Here is a 435-nt window from a genome sequence, read left to right as displayed (position 1 = left end):
TAAAGCTGAAATTTGTACATCTGTTGTGTAACTGAAGCTGGGTTTGTGGTAAAACGCTTTATTCTGTTTAAACTGTGACAGAGAGGGGGTTCTGACCGGTTCTACTGTCGGACTCGGTTCAGATTCTTTGAACGAGTCGTGTTTTGAATGGATAAAATGCTGTTTTGAAGCTGGGCGCCGTCTCAGACCACTGTTGAAATAGCTTCGTTACATCTGTAGCAGTAAAAATCGTACATTTTGAAGGTTAATGGATGAAAGTTGACCGGACTTTTTCAGGCGAAAGCTAACACTGTAGCTAGAATAACGAGCAGTGGTTGGTCGAAAACCGCTGTTTGGGTCGCTCTGATTCGCTGAGAAATAGGTGACGTGTCTGCGTTCACTCCCTCTGATGTCAGATTGTAAAACCCACCCCGTTGCTCATTGGTTGATTCAATC

This window comes from Nematolebias whitei, chromosome 4 (genome assembly GCF_014905685.2).
Source record: "Nematolebias whitei isolate Nwh7 chromosome 4, NemWhi1, whole genome shotgun sequence".
Classification (NCBI taxonomy): Eukaryota; Metazoa; Chordata; class Actinopteri; order Cyprinodontiformes; family Rivulidae; genus Nematolebias; species Nematolebias whitei.
Note: the sequence above shows the minus strand (reverse complement) of the source record.